Raw genomic sequence first — 23,686 nt, 5'->3', positions numbered from 1 at the left:
CTAAGCATCTGTGCGCCACGGCAGCACTGCAATTTTCCACCGTTGTGGGAATATAACGTGAGGTTCCATCCTCCCCTGCTATACCAGGGTATTAACAGGAAAGCTTCATGCCCTATGCTATCCCTTCCTACCAACTGAAGATCTCTACAATCTGGAAACTAGATCACGACGCAACCAGAAGTTCACGCTGCAACCACTATCAGCCACACATTCTCCTACCAGGGAACCTGAGAACTCAAAGATGCAGCCGCATCAGCCGGTGACAGACGCAGCACTGGGAAAGACCTTGATATTCACCGTTCTCACCGTTGTCATTTCCAGTGGTTGTGAACATGATGCAGTATAGAAGTTATTCCGACCGTGATCAGACCACTGTTAGCTGTGAGCCTCATCACCCTTCCTCAGCAGAGCACTATTGTAACCAACAGTGCAGGAGACAGCCATCCATAGCTCCATTTCTGAAATAGTGCACTGATCATATTAACAAACGTTGCCATGTAGGTATTTTTCCAGAGAGGCATAACTACACTATTTCTATTTTGTCGTCCAAAACAGAGAGCGAGATAATGTTTTTATTAGAGTGATTATGTCATCACAGACACTGGGCACAAGGCGTACAATTAACCTAACGAAACATTGCCGTACTGAACACAGGGTTGGGACTTGTTAATCATTTTCTTTTAATATATTTCAGTTAAGATAACTGTGACGATACTATCTCATAAAAACTCCGGCTGCTGATCACAGTGCGGGCTGTGCGCAATGCACGAGTAACTTCCTGGTGCACCCCATAGAGTGGCGGCCATCAGTGAGGTAGGTGGGAGTTTCTTACTGGATCAGGAGGCAATCTGTATGCGTGTCGTGAAGTGACAGCGGTGACACGCGAGGCGTGTGACAGGTGCCGAGCGCCGCCGAGTTGGACACGCCGGCTAGACATGTCATCAAGAGAAGGTTTTGGATCGGGACCAGTCGGCCACAATTTGTGGACCTCAGGTCTGTCTTGGGTCCCCATATTCTTATTCGAGTGCTGATTCGTTTGTAAGGGTCGTTATTTCGTTGCTAAGTCAGAAATGGAATTTCCATGAATTCCCGTAATTCTCCATGCGTCATCTCACACACCTTTTATGTAACTCTATTTTATCGCTGCTGGCCAGTAGGCATAAGATTTACTCAGATGCGTGTTATACACTATTGGTAAGCCCTTTGGCCGTTAAGAACTATTACGGTATGAGAACAATGCCAGGGTTTTGAGACTTTCGTGCTGGAGATGCTAGTGAGCATGTAAGAGCGGGTGCTACATGATTGTCTTAAGTGAATCATTTCAGTTTGTTTCTGACATATTTCAAAGACTGGTACTTTCTTCGCAATTGATGAAGCTCAGGAATGAGGGGCGAGAATCATTGGAGGTTGCATTTTGTAAAACTCTGCTGGTGTCTTAACTGTGAGTGGAATGTACCTAGTATTTCTTTAAGTTAATGATTTGATGGTGCATGGGAACTGAGAGCACACCTCTTTGGGATGGCATTGTCAGTTTGATTAGTAAGTGTAAATAAATGCTTTTTTTATTTATGCGCACGTCTCAAACTGCATTAAAACTCCAAATCCTAGTTCCGCTACAACAATCGCAGTCTTTTTAGGATGGTCAGTGTCAGTGATAGCGAAAATTTATAATGTAATGTAAGAGAATTTTTTTTAGGGTGGATGGGGGAGTTAAGACCAAGCCTTCTGCAAAACACAATGTATTTCACTTCTCTGTTATTTACACATACGTGGTTTCACACGTATGTGACGTCCACAGTAGATCTCGAACGATTCCTGTAAAAGTGTTTTACATAATTGTTTTTTTTATATTACGTCCACAAACTACGGCATATAAGGAATAGAAACAAGGTAACAACAACAGACCCATACGCACATTTCATGTTATCACCGGAAAACTATCATATTATAGCTTTTAGGCTAAGAATAGATAGACAATGATGCACTTCGTATAACACTTTGGACAATGATGCACTCTGTATAACACATTACACAAAGAAATCGTAACCAGCTGAAGATGACATATATGTGTCGATGCATGTTTGGATAAAGAACAACAATTACCAATAGTGAGGGCTTCCCTCACAGCAAAATCTTCAATTAATATATTGTGGAAGGGTGCCAGTCAAAACTTTGAAATGACACGACGCTATCCATAAAGCAAAATCTGTGTGTTGTCATAGAAGTGAATGTAGACCCTATACGGGAAAGAATGAATCAGTTTCAAACCACACATAGCTGTCTATCCAGTGTATCCACCCTTTAACTACAAGAGACTGTAATTTCCAACCCGACTGACATTTTCTATCACTATAAGCAGTCGATTTTCTGCTGTAAAGAGACCACAAGGGTTCTCGCACAGGTAGCTTGATATTGTTGTTAGAGAAATTCAGTTATTCCAGTAAGCAAAAGAAAAAGAAAAAGTTGGTTTGCAAATAAAATTTTTCTTCAATTAATATTGAAGTGAGTTCTGAAAGAATTTACTTCACAATCTTATACAGTGTTTGTTCTTCTAATTACATCAAATTACGACTGCTTTACTATTGCAGCTTAGATATACTGCTTCATTTTGGCTCTTAGAGCGCTGGAGCAAATAAGTAACTAAGAAACTCCACATGGTCACCTAGAAAATGTGTTTCTCAGTCTGGTACAAATCTTCCGATTTGACGCTACTGTTGTATCTTAAGTGTCAGTGTCGTTGCTTTTTAATAGCTGCAGCTGCTCATGTGAGCTTCCAAGCATCATCTTCTTGTCCTACAAAAAGCCAAGGTCATCACCAGGAAACATAGTGTCTCAGCGGCAGTAATCGGTGACATCAATCTTTATACCGTGGAGTGCGTCATTACACAAAATATCTTTTGAATCCTTCCTCTATATGTATAACTTGTTATTGCACAAAGAGGATCATGAAGAGAGAGGATCGTGAAGCGTTCAGAAAAATTAAAAATCTAACATAATACCGGAAGTTTGCTTTAAATATGGCAAAATAGAGTATGTTCGAAGCTTGATGCAATTCTTTTCACAACAGGCTATACAGTCTTACTTCCATTGCGCATGACAGTAGTCTGTCAGTCATGGTACCTGTACTTGGCGAGAGCTTATGGCCTCGGGGAGACTCTGAGTGAAATCAGTGGTACGTTGAATCTTCGAGACATTCTGTGAGGTGTGCTCATGAGTTTCAACTTGCATAAATCTGAGTGTACGTGTTTGGAGTTAAGTTTTGAGTCCAGCTTACTATGTGGATCTTGATGAATTACGACAATTTTAACTCCTGAATGTCATATACCGAAATGCAGGCGTCTCACAAAAATAAGCACTAGTGTTGCCGTCAACATGAAATTATTTGATTGTATAAATGTAAATTTCTACCTGAAGCACCCTTAAGAATATGCAATAGGGGAACTGAGCTGAAAGTGAAGCCACGATTGTTAAAGAAAATTACTTCGGAAGACTAATGGAGTAGTATTTGGTTCGTGCCAACACTGTAATGGTAAATAAGAGATTCAGAAGATATCTTTTCAGGAAAAGTGAACAGGACGTTATCTTCCAAATATTGAGTCATTATTGTGTCTATGAGGATGCAATGTAGCCACTAGTGTTACATATGTTGTAATTGTAAATTTAATATTGTGGAATGGTTAGATTGCTACTCATCATATGGAGGAGACACTGAGTCGCAAGCCGGCACATCACAAAGACTGCTATACATTCAAACTTTCGGCAGAAAGACCTTCATTTGAAGTAGGAAAAACACACACATTCACACAAGGACCACTCACACATACATGACCACTGTCTCCGGCCACTGGGGCCGGATCGGACTGCATACAGAAACTGCACTAGTGAAAGAAGCGATCTGTGGGTATTGGGGGTAAGAATAAAGCTGGGGCAGAGGTAGGGTGGATAGCTGGGTAGGAGGGGGAAAGTGTAGTGCTGCTTACGAGAGCATGACGGGATGTGGCAGGAACTGGGTAAGGCTTCAACGTACATTTGTGAGAGCTGTAGGGGGAGTTGGAAGAGGAGGGGGGGGGGGGGAATTACAGCGGAGAGGTGGGGGGGGGGGGCGAGGATTAGTGGATGTATTGGGGCGGTATAAGGCTATGTGCTGCTGAACTGGGAACAGCAAAGGGATAGATAGCTGAAGGATTGGGGTTAGCGAACGTTTGATCAGGCATTCTAGGGAATGTAGGATATGAGGAGCGATCAAAAAGTTTCATTTGACGGCCATACATTCCAGGCAAAATTGCCGTAAGCACTGTGGCAAGATATTCATTTGGTAAAATACAGTGTCCTGTAGCGTGATGAAGTCCATAACTGCCTTCAGCATATCCTCGTCTGATAGAAGTGCTCGAATTTTCAAGGACGTTTTCATCGGACAGAAGGCGTGATAATCACATGAGGAGCGATCAGGACTTCAGGTTGTTTCCTCGAGTGTCTCCCACTTGCGTTGCTGTGATTTTTGCGTTCCAGCATTTGTGAAATGGAGACGTGCGTTTTGTGCATTGCCATTAGGATAGCCTGCAGTGGCTCTTCCAAACACGCATATAAATCAGTATTTCACTTACTTTCGAAGAGAGTATGTAATCTTTCTTACAGCTTATTATAAGAAAAAACACTGCCAGCTTTTCTCCGTCATTAGTTTAGTTATTATGACATCTGCTGTAACTTTGTTTTTATGAGACGGATTTATAATGGACACAATGTCCGAAACTAGTCACCACAAAGATATGTAGAATTCTTCTTAATGGCAGTATCGAATGAATTCAGTAACATATGCATATACATTTACGTATACATAAATATCAGGTATCCGACAGTTTGTTGGTAGGCTTGTGGAGATGTGTAGCATTTGATGCCTGCCCACAAGTCGCGTAATTCGCTTAAATACAAAGTAACGAGATTTTGATTTGCGGACGTGGTGATGGCGCCCGTGGCCCATCTGGGTTCCATAGGATTCACATCAGGCGAATTTGCTTCTCCAACGTCTGTAGCACAGTTCTGGTTCAGAGACGCTGACAATTATACCGCCTCGTGATGACTGGGTGTTATGTGATGTCCTTAGGTTGGTTAGGTTTAAGTAGTTCTAAGTTATAGGGGACTGATGACCATAGATGTTAAGTCCCACAGTGCTCAGAGCCACTTGAACAATTTTGAACAATTATACCGCTGAAAGATGACATCATCGTCGGGGAAGACATCAAGCATGAAAGGATGCAGGTGGTAACACAGCTGCCAGCGTGTCTTCGATTACTACCACAAGCCCATGTGAGTACAGGAAAATGTCTCCCAAAGCATAATACTATCCCCAGCATCCTGCGTCCGTGACGCAATGCACGTTTCGAGGTGCCGTTCACCTCGATGACGGGTGTTTGTGGAGGCCATCTAGTGTCGCCCGAAGGACTTACACATTTTCATTGGTATGCGATCGAATCCCGATGATCCCTTGTCCACTGCAATAGTAACTAAAGATCTCGTTGGGCCAACATGTGAATATGTAGAGGTGGTCTGCTGCGAAGCTCCATGCCAACAAAGTGCGATGAATGGTGTGCTCCGAAGCACTTGTGCGTGCACAAGTATTGTGATCACCATCTATCTTACTTTACAGAGCAGACAAGTTCCCAAACCCCACTTTCTGTGTAGAGCCTAGGACGTCCAACCATTTAGCGCCTAGTGATAGTTTCACTGCCCTTCTACCAGTTTCCATAGATTCTCATGATAGTATCATGTGAATATTCAACAAGCTTCGCCGTTTTCGTTCACAAACTCTACGTAATAATAATCTGCTCTTTGTCAAAACCGCTTATCTCAAAGTATTTCTCCATTTTCAGTCCATATCTTTGCTAGGGTGATACCCTGTCCGTGTCTGCTCCGCTTGGTTTTGTAGCAGAGTCATGTGCCAGCAATGGCACCAGGAGGCATCCAACGTCGTGGTGGTCAGTGGTCATTATGTTTTGGCTTGTCAGTGTATGTTCTAAACACTTACGATGACGAAACAATAAATATTATCAAGCGTGTAAGAAATTTTCGATGTTTAATCTGTAAGTATCGAGAAGGATTATTTTTTGTTCAGATTGGTTATATCAGTTCATAATTTTACAGGACAACACTGAACTAAATAAGCAAGGAGTGTTTTGCCACGAAATGCCTAAAACGTCTGTACTGAGTTGCTTACTAGCACGATTCTATTAATAAAAATCTTTTCAGGTGTCTTACTATCTCTTCCTCAAAAATTATATACAGCTTGGGTCTACGCACCTTGATGTTTAGAATATACTTCTTTCTCTTTCAAACAGACTTTGTCTGTTAAGTAATTTATTTACAATTTCTCCTATTCCTTTATTTGTACTGGAATTAACTGTTGGATTGTTGTAATTTACAAACAGAACCAGTTCATCCTGAAGAGTTAAATGGTAGGTCACGAAAATATTTGAGAGCCATAATGGATTCTACGAGCAACACAGACTAAGTAAACTATTTCCTCTGTACTGACGTTAGCAGACATAAATAGAGTTTACTAAATATTGCTCAACTGTCTAACATGGTAAGTAATCATACTGAGTCACCATAAGCAACGAATGGAAGTGATCGACTGCGACGGAATCTAGGACTGCTACAGAATACCCAAGCTAATAGTTCATGTATTAAATCCCACTCTCTTGAATTCAGTCGATAACAGATTTTGATGAACCGCAGACACCCCTCAAAACAATTCCTAGATATCTGCTCATGCGGGGTTTCTGCACTTGAACAAGCATCCTAATTACGTCTATCAACACATTTCCTATACAGCCTCTTTCTTTTTTTTTCCAACAGTAATGGTCAGTCAGAATATTAATTTTGTCCTTCGAATGTGAAAGACACGTAGAACTCATCATAGGTGTGTAATTTGTAGTCTCTGTTCATATGTAATACCTAGGGCTAGTTGCTGATTTATGTGATTTTAACAGTGCTGTTGTTAACCACATGGAACTGGAAAAAGTGTTACGAAAACGCAGTGAATAAGCAGGTCGTCACGTAATTCTATTGTGAACGTGGAACATTTAAGAACTGCAAATGGTTGACCTTTGAAGTATGTATAGGCACAGTCGTTAGAAAATGTTTCAATATTCCCTCAATGATGAAGGTAGAGCTCTGTTCGTGCACTGGTTGCCACAGAATAGTACTTTTCTGCTTGAACGTAATAGTGTATGTCACAGACTCGCCATGGGAAAATGAAAACTAATCGTTTGATCAAACGATTGATAACTGCAATTATATCACAGATGGCCGTTTTGTAAGAAAATTTCGTTCTTCAGGAAAACCTAATCAGCACATGCCTGATGCGGCATAACGATTATGCAGATAGTATGAGATCGTCTCTTTGTGTGAATGGTGAGATAGCACCTTTATAATCGTGAACTACGTCAGAACTTTTTCTTATTAGTTCATCCTTTCATGCGTAAAGGCTGTCATTCCTCATGGGTCACAGTTCTGCAGAAACGTTCCATTTTTGAATGAGAAAAGCTGTATGTATTGGTTTAATGTGAAAGACGGCAAAATCCAGCTGTATCGTGGCACTCAGATTCTGTGAACTGAGAAGGAAAGCTTCGAATACTCTCTAGACAAGTACCGTACGTGGCCAGCAGCATACAGTTTTCGGAACAAGTAGTAGCCTATTCTGTCAGACGAAAGTATAAAGAAGAACAAGACCTTTAATGCAGAGTGATAAATGCCTCGCTCCAAGTTTCCGACACGCTCGAACAAAAAAAGCGATTACATCTCTTCTCCTTCTTTACTCTCTACTGCTCTTCCTTCAGATTAAGCAGGGAAAATTACAGAGGACGATAACAACCAGATTAAACTAATCCTAGAATTTAAATGTCTCAGTAATATAATCTCTTCTTCAGCCTTTTATTGGTGGCGATTAAGGCAAGTTCGCCTGGGCACATTTATGTACAGATTATTGAACTCTAGGGTCCTGTGACATGTTTCAACGATTTTAATGACGTCTTGTGATTCTGTTATTTCGTGTGTATTACGATTGATAATACAAATTAAGAACGTAGAGTGTTCGGATTAGATAAAATGACGCATAACTGAGAATGTTATTTGTAGAAAAATACACGTATGGAGAAATTATTTTAAATACCGCAGGTGGCGATCTTAAGGGTGAAATGAGTATTTAACAAGTCAGAACGTAGATCAGCTGCGCCAAGTTCCATAAGACGCAATATTTCGTGTGGTGTCATGTTTAAACTTAAGGCTATAGTAAACGAAATGCAGTATGCTTCATCAGAATTCTGTTGGTTTCATGCTTCCCACCACGAATTCGTCTTCTGTGCCAACCTTTACATCTCGGAGTAGATTTTTCATCAAAATACTGATATTTTTGCTGTGTGTGTTCCAGTACCTGCATTCCTCTACAGATTCTACACTCTACTGCTCTACTATTACTATTGAAATTATTCCTTGTGTCTAAAGAAATTATCAACCTGTCCCTTCTTAATGGCAGTGTTTTAAACATGTCCCTTTCTTCAACGATGCTGGAGAAAACCTACTCATTTCCTACCTTATCAGTCCAGTTAATTATCAACATTCACCTGCAGCACCACGCCTCAAAAGCTGATATTCTCTCCTCTTCCAGTTTTCCAGTTGTCAATGATTCACTACCGTACAAAACTGTGTCCCAAACGTACGTTCTCTGATATTTCTTCCTCCATTTGAAGCAAGGAACGTTCTATTTGCTGTGTTAATGGCTTTCTATCGTCCTCCTTGTGATGTCCGCCATAGATTATTTTCCTCTAAGGTAGCAGAATTCCTTAACTTCGTCTACATTATGATCACAAATTTCGATGTAAAGTTTCGCGTTATTCTCATTTCCGCTAGTTCTCATTATTTTCGTCTGTCTTCAGTTTGCTCTTAATCCATATTCTTTACTTATTGGACTGTTTCAATAATTCTTTTTCACCTCGACTGATGATAGCAATGTCAGCAGCGAATCATATCATTCATATCTTTTCTTCTTGAATTTTAATCCCACTCTCGAACCTTTATTTGTATTACTTTTCCTAAGTACAGATTGAACACTAGGGGCGAAAGACTGCATCCCTGCCTTACACTCTTTTCAGTTCGAACACTTCGTTCGTGGTCATCCAATCTTAAGGTCCTCTCTTGGTTCCCGTAGATATTGTACATTACCCGTTGTTCCCTTCAGCTTATTCCCATAATTCTCACAATTTCGAACTTCTTGCATCACTTTCCAATGGCTAACGTTTTTTTCAGTTGACAAATTCTATGAAGGTCACTGTTTTTTCCTCAGTTTCCAATACCAAGCGCAACGTCAAGTGCGCCTCTCTGGTATCCTTACATTTCCTAACCAAACTAGTCGTCATCTAACAGATCCACTGTTTCCTTACCCGTGCTTCTGTATGCTACTCTGTCAGCAAGTTCAATGCGTAGGCTATTAAGCTGATTGTGCGATGGTTCTCGCACATATCTCTTCTTGTACTCTTTGGTATAGTGTGGCTGATGTATTCAGAAAGTCCATTAGTACGTCCCCTTTCTCAAATATTCCACACACCAACTTGAATAACAGTGATCTTAGAAATACATACAAATATTTTATACCTATCCAGCCTTATTTGATCTCAAGTCTTCCTGCAACTCCTTTGAATTCTCACTGTTCTACTGAATTCCATATCACTATATCGACTGTGATCTCAAGTCTTCCGCAACTATAAATTCTGACAATCATATTGGACCCTTGTCTCTTCCATATCGACTGAATTTTCCTCTTCTTTCATGTCATCAGACAATTCCTTTCCTCATAGATTCCTTCCGTGTACTCTTTTAACATATCAGCTCTCTTTTTTGTCTGTAACATTGTATTTCACTTTGCACCCTTAACGTTGCCGCCCTTGCTCCGAATTTCAAAGAAAGTTATTTTCATTTTTCTGTACACTGAATTAGTCCTTCTACGATCATTTCTATTTCGATTTTATTCACACGTTTCCTGCAGCCATTTCGTATTGTCTTCCCTGCACTTCTTCTTTATTTTATTCGTAAGGGATTTATGTTGTTGTCTGCTTGTATTTCCTTGAACGGTTTTGTACTTCCTCTGTTCGTTGATCAATTGAAGTATATCTTTTGGGTTTCTTCGTAGGTACCTTTCTTGTACCTACGTTCTTTCCAACACCCGTGATTGCTCTTTTTAGATATGTACCCCCATCGTCAACTGAACTGCCTGCTGTGGTATTTATTATCGCAGTATCCAAATTTTTTGAGAATATCAAACGCGGCTTATCACTCGCCAGTACTCCTGTTCTGTATCCATATTCTTCCGGACGATTCTCTTAAACTTCAATTTAGTCTTGATCTTCACAAATTTTGATCTGAGTCTATACCTCCTCCTGCATACGCCGTGCAAAACAATTTCTGGTTTCGAAATCTCTGTGTGACCATGATGTAACCAAGATGAAATATTTTCGGAGTACAGCTCCTTCTTTTGTGCTTTTTGAACAGAGTATTGGTTATTACTATCTGGAATTTACTGCACAACTGAATTTGTTTGCTCCCCATTCATATTACCAATCCAGTACTGGTTCAAATGGCTCTGAGCACTATGCGACTTAACTTCTGAGGTCATCAGTCGCCTAGAACTTACAACTAATTAAATCTAACTAACCTAAAGACCTGCCACACATTCATGCCCGAGGCAGGATTCGAACCAGCGACCCTAGCAGTCGCTCAGCTCCAGACTGTAGTGCTCAGAACCGCACGGCCACTCCGGCCGGCAATCCAGTACTCTCCCATAAATCTTTCTCAACACCTTCCTCTACAACCGCATTTCTGTCCGTTTTAGCTATTAGGCAAACAGAGATTTTCCAGTACTGAATTATTTTTTGAACATCCTCATACACTTGTTCCCTCTTTTCATCTTCTGCTTGTGACCTCAGCATGTATAACTAAACAACTAAACTACCATTGTCGGCGTTGGTGTACTGTCTAATCTGATGACAGCTTCTTTGTCACTGAATTGCTCGCAGTAAATCACTCTCTGTCCTGTTATTGTTCATAATGAAGCGGACTCTCGTTATACCGTTTTCTTTAGTTCATATTACCCTCTATTATTCTGACCAGTAATCCTTGTGTTCTCTCCATTTCGCTTCAATGATTCTTACTGTACCTAGATTTAGCATTCGCATCTCCCTTTCTAGATTTTCTAGCTTCCCTAGCACTTCTGTCAATCCAAGCTCTTAATCGTAGTGTTTCGTTGATAATTTCATATTTCTCTCATGGCCGCCTCTCCCTTGAAAGTTCCATCCTGGAGAGCCCAATGGGGACTAGTCCAGAATATCTTTCCAACGGAGGAAACATCGCGAAAGTTTTCTCAGTAGCATGCCACTTGACCTGTGGGTACATATTACGTGTCTTTAATACTGTGTCCGAACATTATGAATGACCTAGAAGAAGACGATTTGTTGAAACACGAATTCATCAAACATCGTTCATGTGAAACGCAACTAGTACTTTATACTCATGAAGTAATGAGTGCCATCGACAAGGAATGTCAGATTGATTCCAAATTTTTCGATTTCCAAAAGGCTCTCAACACCGTTCCTCACAAGCGACTTCTAACGAAACTGCGTGCCAATGGAATATCGTCTCAGTTGTGCGACTGATTTTCGTGGTTTCCTGTCAGAAAGGTCATAATTCGTAGTCACAGACGGAAAGTCACAGCAGTAAAAGAAAAGTAATATCCGGTGTTCTCCAAGGATGTGTTATACGCTGTCTATTGGCAATTTGTAAATTTGTGGGAAGTTCCTATGGGACCAAACTGTTGAGATCATCGATCCCTAGGCTTCACACTACTTAATCTAACCTGAACTAACTTACGCTAAGGAGAACACACACACCCATCCCCGAAGGAGGACTCGAATTTCCATCGGGGGAGAGCCGCACGAACTGTGGCATGAACCCCTAGACCGCTCGGCTACCCCGTGCGGACGCCTTTTATTGTTCCTGAACTATATTAACGACACAGTAACCTATCTGAGTAGCCCCACTGGATTATTTGCAGACGATGCTGTTATTTAACGTCATTAGATGACCAAAGCGAATTGCAAAATAATTTAGACAAGATATCTGTATGGTACGAAAAGTGGCAATTGATCCTGAATAAAGAAAAGTGTGATTTTATTCACATGAGTACTAAAAGCAATGCCTAAATTTCGATTACGCAATGAGTCACACAAACCTTAAGGCTGTAAATTCAACTAAATAAATAGGAATTACAATTACAAAATAACCAAATTTTGAGCGATCACATAGATAATGTTGTGGGTAGAGCAAACCAAAGACTGTGAGTCATTGACAGAACGCTTAGATGGTGCAACATGTCTACTAAAGAGACTGCTTACACCACGCCTGTCCGCCCTATTCTGGAGTACTGCTGTGTGGTGTGGGATCCGCATCAGGTGGTACTCATGGGTGACATTGAAAAAGTAGAAAGAAGGGCAGCTCGTTTTGTACTATCGCGAAATAGGGCAGATAGTGCCACAGACATGATACGTGAATTGGAGTGGCATCCAAGGGCGATTTTCGTCGCTACGTGATCTTCTCATGAAATTTCCATCACTAGTTTTCTCCTCCAATTGCGAAAACATTCTGTTGGCATCCACCTACTTAGGGAGAAATCATCATCACGATAAAACAAGAGAAATCACGGCTCGCACAGAAAAATTTATGCGCTCGTTTTTCCCGCGTGCCGTTCGAGAGTGGAACAGTAGAGAGACACCTTGAAGTTGGTTCACTGAAGCCTCTGCCAGGCACTTTCGTGTGAATAGCAGAGTAATCATGCAGATGTAGATGTAGACAGTTTTCATTGCCGTCTGCATCCCTAGGCGTTTGATCATTATTGATTCTCTTGCCTTTTATGGGCAGTTTCCGAACAATGGTCAAAAGAGTACCCTGCAACTCTGCCCGCTCCTCCTTCATCTTTGACGAGGCCGTCTTTGACGAGGCCGTTGGCAGAACAGTGCCGACATCATATTCTGCAAATCTTTGGTTGTAATTGCTGACTATTTCTGTTCAAACCTTAAGCCTTGTGGTTGAGCTGGATGCCTTTTTATGTAGTTAGTGATTTAGTCATGTTACGCACTGTATTTGTCAGCGTCTTCCGCAATTCATCAGTCTAGGTGACGTTCTTAATAGGTATTGTAGTGCCAGTACTAATGTTTTTATTCGGTAGCGTGTGCTGGGATGGGGTACCTGTGCGTACCGGTGATTTCTGTATACCTTACGAGAGTTGTGTTCGGTTGTTGGAATCCAACATTGAACTTGCAGGTGATATTCACTGTTAAAATCTCAGATAAACGGTTATCTGTTATATCCCGTATTGTTGCCCAACAGCTTCTAGTGGCGGTACTAATGGCAAGTCCTTGTCTACACAGTACGTCAAGATCGACGTCAACAGGAACTTTTACACATGTTGCCCCGATTAAGATAAGCCCCCGCCTTCAATCCCTGCCCCACCTACGTTCCCCACAACATACACCCAGTGCGAGTAAACACACTAAAGAGCCAAAGAAGTTGGTACAGCTGTATAACATCGTGCAAGGCCCCTGCGAGCACGCAGAAGTGCTGCAACACTACGTGGCATGGATCTGACTAATGTATAAAGTAATGCTGGAGGGAATCCTGCACGGCTGTCCATAACTCCGTAAGGTGCGGTCGAGATCACTTCTGAACAGCACGTTGCAACTCATCGAAAATATGCTGAATAATGTTTATGTCTGGGAAGTTTGATGCCCAGCGGACGTGTTTAAATTCAGAAGAGTCTTCTTGGAGCCACACTGCAGCAGTGTTGGACGTGTGGGGTGTCGCATTGTTCTGCTGGAATTACCCAAGTCCGTCAGAATGCACAGTGAGCATGAATGAATCCAGGTGATCAGACAGGATGCTTACGTATGTGTCACCTCTCAGAGTCGTATCTAGACCAATCAGAGATCCCATATCACTTTAACTGCACACACCCCACACCATTACAGAGCCTCCACCGGGTTGAACAGTTGCTGCTGATATTTAGTGTCCATGGATTCATGAGGTTGTCTCCATACTCGTACACGTTCATCCTCTCGATGCAATTTAAAACGAGACTCGTCCGACCAGGCAACGTCTTACCAGCCATCAACAGTCCAATGTAGGTGTTGATGGCCCAGGTGAGGCGTAAAGCCTTACATCGTACAGTCATCAAGGGTACACGAGTAGGCCTTTGGCCCCGAAAGTCCATATCGATGGTGTTTTGTTGAATGGTTTGCACGCTGACACTTGCTGATGTCCTAGCACTGAAATCGGCAGTTATATGCGGAAAGGTTTCGCTTCTGGCACGTTGTACGATTCTCTTCAGTCGTCGTTGGCCCCGTTCTTACACGATCTTTTTCAGGCCACAGCAATGTCGGAGATTCTATGTTTTTCCTTATTCTTAATGTCCACGGTACATTCGTGAAATGGTCGTATGGGATAATCCCACTTCTTCGCTACCCCGGAGAGGCTATGTCCTATCGCTCGTGCGCCGAATATAACACTACGTTCAGCCCCACTTAAATCTTGATAACCTGCAATAGTAGCTGCAGTAATCGATCTGACAACTACGCCAGATACTTGTTGTCTTTTATAGGTATTGCCGACCGCAGCGCCATATTCTGCCTGTTTACACGCCTCTGCACTTGATTACGCATTCCTATACCAGTTCTCTTTCGCGCCCCAGTGTATATGGTGGTGCGATTTTCGCCAGTTGTATTTATTTATTTATTTATTGTTCCGTGGGACCAAATTAAGGAGAAGTCTCCATGGTCATGGAACGAGACAATACATGAAATTATAACACGATATTAGAAACAGATAAAATGAAATATAAAAAAACATATTCACGTGACAAGTCGTAAGTTTAAATGAAGAAAATCAACAATGTAACACTGGAATTTGCTTAATTTTTTAGCTCTTCCAGGAGCTCCTCGACAGAATAGAAGGAGTGAGCCATGAGGAAACTCTTCAGTTTAGACTTACAAGAGTTTGGGCTACTGGTAAGATTTTTGAGTTCTTGTGGTAGCTTATTGAAAATGGATGCAGCAGAATACTGCACTCATTTCTGCACAAGAGTCAAGGAAGTGAATTCAACATGCAGATTTGATTTCTGCCTAGTATTAACTGAGTGACAGCTGCTAACTCTTGGGAATAGGCTAATATTGCTAACAGCAATCGACATTAAAGAAAATATATACTGTGAGGGCAATGTCAGAATTCCCAGATTTTTGAATAGGGGTCGACAAGGTTCTCGAACTTACACCACATATAGCTCGAACAGCCCGTTTTTGAGCCAAAAATACCCTTTTTGAATCAGAAGAATTACCCCAAAAAATAATACCATACGACATAAGCTTATGAAAATATGCGAAGTAGACTACTTTTCGTGTTGAAGTGTCACTTATTTCATATACTGTTATAATGGTAAGTAAAGCAGCATTTAGCTTCTGAACAAGATCCTGGACATGGGCTTTCCACAACAGCTTACTATCTATCCGAACGCCTAGGAACTTGAACTGTTCCGTCTCGCTTATAATATGCCTATTCTGTCTGATCAAAATATCGGTTCATGTGAGTTAGAAACTGTAAAATCTGAGTCTTACTGTGATTTAGCATCAAATAATTTTCCACAAGCCACGAACATATTTCATGAACTACATTATTTGTTACTGTTTCAATATTACACACAAGATCCGTCACTACCAAGCTGGTGTCATCAGCAAACAGAAATATTTTTGAATAACCTGTAATACTAAAAGGCATATCATTTATATAAATTAGAAACAGCAGTGGCCCCAGCACCGACCCTTGGGGAACGCGCCACTTAACAGTGCCCCATTGGGACTGAACATCACTACCACTCTCAATATTGCAGAGAATTACCTTCTGCCTTCTGTTCTTAAAGTAAGAGGCGAACCAATTGTAAGCTACTCCCCTTACTCCATAATGGTCCAACTTCTGCAGTTATATTTTGTGGTTAACACAGTCAAAAGCCTTCGTTAAATCAAAGAAAACACCTAGCGTTCGCAACCCTCCAAATCCTCACAGAGAAAAGAGAATATAGCATTTTCAGTTGTTAAACCATTTCTAAAACCAAATTGAACATTTGACAGCAAATAATGTGAATTTAAATGCTCCAGTAACCTTGTATATACAACCTTCTCGATAACTTTAGCGAACATCGATGGCATAAAAATAGGTCTAAAATTATAAACATTATCAATGTCTCCCTTTTTATAAAGTGGCTTCACTACCGAGCACTTTAATCGGTCAGGAAACCGACCACTCCTAAAGGAAAAGTTACAGATATGGCTGAGAACTGGGCTAACATACATAGAACAATACTTCAGTATTCTGCTAGATACCCCGTCATATCCATGAGAGTTCTTGGTCTTTAGTGTTTTAATTATTAACTCAATCTCCCTCTCGTCAGTATCATGGAGGAGCATTTCAGGGAACAGTCTCAGAACACTTTTTTCTAAGAGCGCTATATGATTCCTTGTTGGGACTAGATTTCTATTTAGTTCACCTGCTATATTCAGAAAGTGATTACTAAATACTGTACATAAATGCGACTTATCAGTAACACGGACATTCCCACTAAGCACTGATTCTATATCCTCGACCTGTCTCTGCAGACCAGCAACTTCCTTTACGACTGACCATATGGTTTTAATTTTATCCTGAGACTTAGCTATTCTATCTGCATACCACATATTTTTTGCCTTCCTAATAACATTTTTAAGCACCTTACTATACTGTTTGTAATGGGCTGCTGCATTTAGATTTTGACTGTTTCTAACGTTTTGATATAATTGCCACTTTGTTCTACAAGATATTCTTATCCCTCTATTCAGTCACCCAGGCAGCCTGTTTGTGCTGGTACCCTGTTTTAAACGTTCTGACGGAAAGCAGCTTTCAAAGAGCATGAGAAAAGTCTTGAGAAAAGCATTATATTTATCGTCTACTGTATCAGTGCTATAAACATCTTGCCACTCTTCTTCCTTTATAAGGTTTACAAAGGTCTCTACAGCAACTGGATCAGCTTTCCTGAACAGCTGATGACTATATTTAACACTTGTTGCAGCACAAAAATCTTTTAAAGTTAAAATTTGTGCATCATGATCTGAAAGGCCATTCACCTTTTTGCTAACAGAATGCCCTTCTAGTAATGAGGAATGAACAAAAATGTTGTCTATGGTTGTTCTACTGTTCCCTGGCACTCTCGTTGGAAAGAATACGATTTGCATAAGATTATATGAATTAAAGAGGTCTACCTGCATCCTCTTCCTTGCACAATGACTTATACAATTAATTTTGAAGTCACCACATATAACTAACTCTAGCCTTAGCAAAAATGTTGTGAAATCGGAGTCTGGGGATCTATAAACAACAACAGTTAGACGTTTAGCTCCGTTAAATTTAACCACACCTGCACAACATTCAAACACCTTTTCAGTGCAGTACTTTGAAACATCAAATGACTTAAAAGGGATGCCGTTTTTCACATACATGGCTACTCCCCCACACCGCAAAGAGCTCCTCGAAAAGCTGCCAGCCAACCTGTATTCTGGTAAAGGAAGCCTCTGAATTATCTCCTTATTAAAGAAGTGTTCAGATATACCAATAATTTGAGAGTCAACATCTATAAGCAGTTCACTAACTTTATCTCCCTACCTTGTATATTTTGGTGAAATATACTAATTCCCTCATTACTCGGATACCTAAGCTTTGTCAAAAGTGATTCCCATGTTAGAGAGACTTCCCTTAAGCAGGAATACCTATCAGCTGACTTCAATCTAAAAAAGGTGCAGCTCTAACACCCACTACTGCAGGAATTTTCCCATGAGTGATCCCACCAACCCCACCTATGCTGTCACCTATAAGCTTTGCCAACCTTCCCTTCCCATACCTGTTGAGGTGCAGGCCATGTCTAGTGAAACCCGTCCTGTAGCGAAATATGTGACGCATTTTCTGACACAACCAAGGACTTTTTAACGTTTATAACTGCCGAAATATCGCATTACGTTTATACGTTTATTTTTTAGTGTGTTACTGGAGAGCTGCATCAAACCAGTCTCAGGACTGAGAACCACAACAACAATACTGGAGAAGTATCGCCAAAATCTACCTCTTGAGCAATTGTAAGTACATATACTGATAATGTACGGTTCCTGTGTTTATCTACGCACGACTGCCAAAAGAGTGGATATGATTTCACAGGAAACGTGTTTGCAGTTTCCAATACACGCAACATCCAACTGGAAAGTGAAATGACGACTTTGAAACTTTGTCCGGGACCAGGGCTCGAACCTCGACTTCCAGCTTGTCGCGAGCGCTCGTCTTAACATTTCTGTTATCCTTGTATGCCAGTTGTCCAGACATTCTGTGACCAAAATGGTACCGAAGCACAGGGTGACAGACTAAAGACTGAAATAATATATGTCTTTCTCCAAAGCTGTTTCACAGAAGAAGACTGCACTGTAGTTGCTTCTCTAGATTGTTGAACAGATGCAAAAATGGTAGATATCGAAATAGATGACAGACGGATAGAAAAACAGCTAAAATCGCTCAAAAGAGGAAAGGCCGCTGGACCTGATGAGATACCAGTTCGATGTTACACAGAGTACGCGAAGGAACTTGCCCCCCTTCTTGCAGCGGAGTACCGTAGGTCTCTAGAAGAGCGTACCGTTCCAAAAGATTGGAAAAGGGCACAGGTCATCCCCATTTTCAAGAAGGGACGTCGAACAGATCTGCAGAACTATAGACCTATATCTCTAACGTCGTCGATCAGTTGTAGAATTTTGGAACACGTATTTTGTTCGAGTATAATGACTTTTCTGGAGACTAGAAGTCAACTCTATAGGAATCAGCATGGGTTCCGAAAAAGACGATCGTGTGAAATCCAGCTCGCACTATTCGTCCACGAGACTCAGAGGGCCATAGACACTGGTTCCCAGGTAGATGCCGTGTTTCTTGACTTCCGCAAGGCGTTTGATACAGCTCACCACAGTCGTTTAATGAACAAAGTAAGAGCATATGGACTATCAGACCAATTGTGTGATTTGATTGAAGAGTTTCCAGATAACAGAACGCAGCATATCATTCTCAACGGGAAGAAGTCTTCTGAAGTAAGAGTGATTACAGGTGCGCCGCGGATCATGTCATTCGCAATGGGGAGAAGTCTTCCGAAGTAAGAGTGATTTCAAGTGCGCCGCAGAGGATAACCTTGAGGATGACCTTGAGGATAACATCGGAAGTTCACTGAGGGTTTTTGCGGATGATGCTGTAGTATATCAAGAGGTTGTAACAATGGAAAATTGTACTGAAATACAGGAGGATCTGCCACGAATTGACGCATGGTGCAGGGAATGGCAATAGAATGTCAGTGTAGACCAGTGTAATGCGCTGCGAATACACAGAAAGAAAGATCGTTTATCATTTAGCTACAATATAGCAGGTCAGCATCTGGAAGCAGTAAATTCCATAAATTATCTGGGGGTAGGCATTAGGAGTGATTTAAAATGGAGTGCCATATAGAATTAATCGTCGGTAAAGCAGATGCCAGACTGAGATTCATTGGAAGAACCCTAAGGAAATGCAGTCCGGAAACAGAGGAAGTCGGTTACAGTACACTTGTTCGCCCACTAACTGCTCAACTGTGTGGGATCCGTACCTGGTAGGGTTGATAGAAGAGGTGGAGAAGATCTAACGGAGAGCAGCGCGCATCGTTACAGGATCATTTTGTAATCGCTAAAGCGTTACGAAGATGATAGATGAACTCCAGTGGAAGACTCAGTAAGAGAGACGCTCAGTAGTTCCTTACGGGCTTTTGTTGAAGTTTCGAGAACATATCTTAACCGAGGCGTCAAGCAATATATTGCTTCCTCCTGCGTATATCTCGTGATGAGACCATGAGGATAAAATCAAAGAGATTAGAGCCCACACAGAGGCATACCGTCAATCTTCACGGCCAGGCCAAGACTTCCATATGCCGTCGTCCATGTGTCATTAACCTGCTCGCGTTATACTTTTTTAAATTCCGTGCAGGAAAGACATTTAATCGAAAACCACCATTGTGTCATCGGTGGATAAATAGGATAGTGCTGTGTCTGTGTATAAAGGAAGTACGATGCAGTGCTTCTTTTGGGTTAGAAATGCTCGGATAGCCGAAACGCTTAAGGCGACCGCTCGCAAGTGGGAAATCCGTTTTCGAGACCCAGCCCGGCACAAATTTTCAATCTCGTTATTCCATTCTACAGTTACAGTTTTCCCGTATTCGCGACTGCAGATCCATCTCCTGAGTTTCATAACGGCTTTGATCGTCGCAGTGGCTGCTCCTTCGGGCGCGCATGCGTGTCCGACGGAACATCGCATCACATCGTATTTCTTACAACCACAAACACTGCAGTATCGTAACTGATATGGTCTTCTTTAATGACGAATGACCACAAGCTGTTAGAGCAACGATGCCTTCGTATGATGAAAGGTATCCGGAAGAGGAGCTGATCAGAGAAACGCAACTAACGTTTTAGGACAATCCACACGTCGCCACGCGGCAGCTTGAACGTGCGACTGGATCAGCTTACGCAGTGTTAGCTAACACTACATTCCAACGCATTTCATCCGTTCATTATATCGCTCCATCAGCTGCGTTATGACTGTAACTTTGAGAAAAGGTTAAAGACCTCCGGGAGGTGTCTATGGAAATTCATAAATTATGGGTGTATCTACGTTAATATATTGTTTAAGGGTGAGACACCCTTCACTTACCACCAACATATCAATATACACTACTCGTTAGTAGAAACTCTATGCTAGCCGAATTTTTTCCCAGTCCTTTGACATGTTGGAGGCGACCCTCCACGAATTCCTTCCCTGTGCCAACCTCTTCATCTCAGAGTACCGGTTGCATCAAACGTCTTGAGTTACTGGACATGTGTAAGCCACTCTCTGTGTCCCCCTACAGTTTTATCCCCTTCAGCTCCCTCAAGAGCAATGGAAGTTATTCTTTGATCTCTGTAAACGTCTCCAATCACCCTTCCTCTGCTTCTTGTCAATGTCTTCCTCGTGACTGTCATAGATGATTCTGCAGACATGCATCTCATTGCTATCCTTCCATAGTTTGTTGTTGTTGTGGTCTTCAGTCCTGAGACCGGCTTGATGCAGCTCTCCATGCTACTCTATCCTGTGCAAGCTTCTTCATCTCCCAGTACTTACTGCAACCTACATCCTCCTGAATCTGCTTAGTGTATTCGTCTCTTGGTCTCCCTCTACGATTTTTACCTTCCCCGCTGCCTTCCAATGCTAAATTTGTGATCCCTTGATGCCTTAGAACATGTCCTACCAACCGGTCCCTTTTTATTGTCAAGTGGTGCCACAAACTCCTCTTCTCGCCAATTCTGTTCAATACCTCCTCATTTGTTATGTGATCATTCTTCTGTAGCACCACATTTCGTAAGTTCTATTCTCTATTTTGTGAAAACTATTTATCGTCCATGTTTCTCTTTCATACATAGCTACAATCCATACAAATACTTTCAGAAACGACTTCCTGACACTTAAATCTATACCCGATGTTTACAAAATTCTCTTCAGGAACACTTTCCTTGCTATTGCCAGTCTACATTTTATATCCTCTCTACTTCGACCATCATCAGTTATTTTGCTCCCCATATAGCAAAACTCTTTTACTACTTTAAGTGTCTCATTTCCTAATTTAATTTTCTAAGCATCACCCGACTTAATTCGACTATTCCATTATCCTCGATTTGCCTTTGTTGATGTTAATCTTATATCCTCCTTTGAAGACACTGGTCATTCCGTTCAACTGCTCTTCCAAGTCCTTTGCTGTCTCTGACAGAATTACAATGTCATCGGCGAACCTCAAAGTTTTTATTTCCTCCCCATGGATTTTAATTACTACTCCGAATTTTCCTTTTGTTTCCTTTACTGCTTGCTCAATATACAGATTGAATAACATTGGGGAGAGGCTACAACCTTGTCTCACTCATCCATAGTAGCACATCTGAAACGCTTATATTCTTTTTCTATCTGGTTTTCTTTATCGTAGAGTATTGTGCGTCAGGTGTATATTCTCAGAAATTTATTCCTTAAATTAAGGCAGATGTTAAATATTAGATACTTTGAGACTTCTTTTGGCCAGAAACGCCAATTTTTGCCTGGGCTAGTCTGGTTTTTATATCCAAAGGCGCAGACTTCCTTCATTTCGTTGACTCATTGGTCTCATATTTTGACGTTTAAGTTTGTGACTAATTTGTTTTGTGCTAGTCTTCATTACTTTCGTATTTCTTCGGTTTACTCTCAGTCCATAGTGCGTGTACATTATACTGTTAATTACATCCAACAAGTGCTGCAACACTGGATGATACGTGTGGATAAACAACGATATAGGTGTGTCAAACTGTAGTCCTGGCACTTCAGGAATCGCACCACGATTCCCTGTTTTGTTGATGGGGCTCTAAACAGGTACAAGTAGCCACACACTCTAACAAAGATGCTCACATACTTGTTACAGTACATCGCATTTGACGTAAGCTAATGTATATAGTACCAAAATGACAGCTAACCTTCCATTCTAAATATTTACAGGCTTCTTTAATAGAAAATTTTGTGATCGACGATCGGCCTTTCGGAAAACGCTGTATGCCTTGCATACTTACCAGTCGAGGTACCTCCGATATTTTGTATGAGGGAAAAGGTAAAACCTGAGCTGCACAAGGGAACTCCAATGATTCCCAAGGACATAAACCCCTATAATATGGACCTTTGCCGTAATAATTCCAGATGAAATATCACAGGCGGTATTGTCTGACCAGAATTGCTTTACATCACATTCACATTGTGAGCAACTGGTGACAGTAATAATAATAAGCGCAAGCGCCGCGCCTTCGCTATACGTCTGCGAAAATCGGTGGAGTAGGATAGACGTATGTACTGAACGTAAAAACTAAAACTGAACTCCTCCTGAACAGGTCATGAATACCCAATGGTACCAACCGGCCGTCATGTCATCCTCAGCTCATAGGTGTAACTGGATGAGGATACTGAGGGGCATGTGGTCAGCACACCGCTCTCACGGACGTATGTTTCCGAGACCGGAGCTGCTACCTTTCAGTCAAGTAGCTCCTCAGTTTGCCTCACAAGGGCTAAGTGCACCCCGCTTTCCAACAGCGCTGGGCAGACCGGAAGGTCACCCATCCAAGTGCTAGATGAGCCCGACAGCGCTTAACTTCGGTGATCTGACGGGAACCGATGTTGCCACAGCGGCAAGGCCGTTGGCGACGGATATATACTGGGGGAAATTACTACAACATTTGGAGTTTTCCATTTCACTCAATATTCATTGTTACAACAGTGCATTTTCAGTGCATGAAATAAGTACGTTTGTAGATTAGTAGCACAAGTGATTCTAAGGTACCGGCTATCGACTCATGTTAAAAATTCCATATTAATACGTGGTGTAGCCTCCTCTCGCGGCAACTCAGGCGCTGACTCTGCCATCCAGCCGATCGTACAAATGCCGAATGCCGTCCAGGGATACGTTATGCCACGCCTGTTCGAC

The sequence above is a fragment of the Schistocerca piceifrons genome, chromosome 1 (genome assembly GCF_021461385.2).
Source record: "Schistocerca piceifrons isolate TAMUIC-IGC-003096 chromosome 1, iqSchPice1.1, whole genome shotgun sequence".
Lineage (NCBI taxonomy): Eukaryota > Metazoa > Arthropoda > Insecta > Orthoptera > Acrididae > Schistocerca > Schistocerca piceifrons.
The sequence above is the reverse complement of the archived record's forward strand: the minus strand, read 5'-3'. Positions refer to the sequence as shown.